General features: G+C 53.2%; 1 protein-coding gene across 1 annotated transcript in view; it reads left to right on the top strand.

The window, feature by feature from the left end:
* Nucleotides 1-850, top strand: part of muc13a (mucin 13a, cell surface associated) — a 28031-nt gene that overhangs the window by 9202 nt on the left and 17979 nt on the right. The window lies entirely within an intron of this gene.

The following is an 850-nucleotide window of genomic DNA, read 5'->3' as shown; positions in this document are numbered from 1 at the left end:
GGGAGAGAGCGCGACTCTCCGCCTGTCTTTCTCTGAGGAGATTGATACGGAGGGCATCGATGAGCTCGCCAGTTGCACAAGCATCAGTTACACAAGCATATTATGCCTAATATTATAATGAGCAGCATTAATAGGGAGGGCGGATTGTGCTTTTTCCGCTGTTAAGCGCTCCGCTCTCGCCGGGCACGCACCGAGGAGTGTGTCCGTGCCCGTGATCTAGCGATTGCGGTCCCGCGGCTGCTGAGGCACGGCGGCGACTGAGATCGCGGGGATCGCACATGATCTAGCAGACGGGTTGGAGACGGCGCTTCCTATCTCCACCCATGTTCCCCAGATCTAGAGCTCGTTCTCGAGGCTTGGAAGCCCGCGCTATGGTTCTCTGAGTGAGTGCTGCGGCCAACTTTCTCTGAGGAGATTGACGTTGTTTGTGTGACTGAGCTGCTCGCGCACTGCTCAGGCAACGCTTATATTACATCGTTCGGTTTTTGATGTGAATCTTACTCACCAGTGCGTATTTACTCCTCTGGTTGTCTGACTGCATTTAATTCTGAGGAATAAAATGAAGTATTTATCTGACTATGAGAAGTTAGATATACAGGGGCACTTGGGATAAAAATTTCTCTAGTAAGAGCACGTGTTTACCTCTCTTCCTCTGAGGAGGTTGAGGCAGTCAGCAGGGGCTGCTGGGCGGGAGCAGTCCCAACCTACCGTGTTCCAGCTTCTCATTCTGGGGGCGTCACTTCTCGTACTCCGCAGAGTCTAGAGACAGAGTGGCGCTCCCAGGCCAAAGGCTTCTAGCGGAAGGCGGGTCTGCGGACCGTCATTCTCGCTGGATAGTCTTCGTCGTAAA

This window comes from Sinocyclocheilus anshuiensis, unplaced genomic scaffold (genome assembly GCF_001515605.1).
Source record: "Sinocyclocheilus anshuiensis isolate Anshui unplaced genomic scaffold, SAMN03320099.WGS_v1.1 scaffold3437, whole genome shotgun sequence".
Lineage (NCBI taxonomy): Eukaryota > Metazoa > Chordata > Actinopteri > Cypriniformes > Cyprinidae > Sinocyclocheilus > Sinocyclocheilus anshuiensis.
This window is presented reverse-complemented; position numbering and strand designations above follow the sequence as displayed.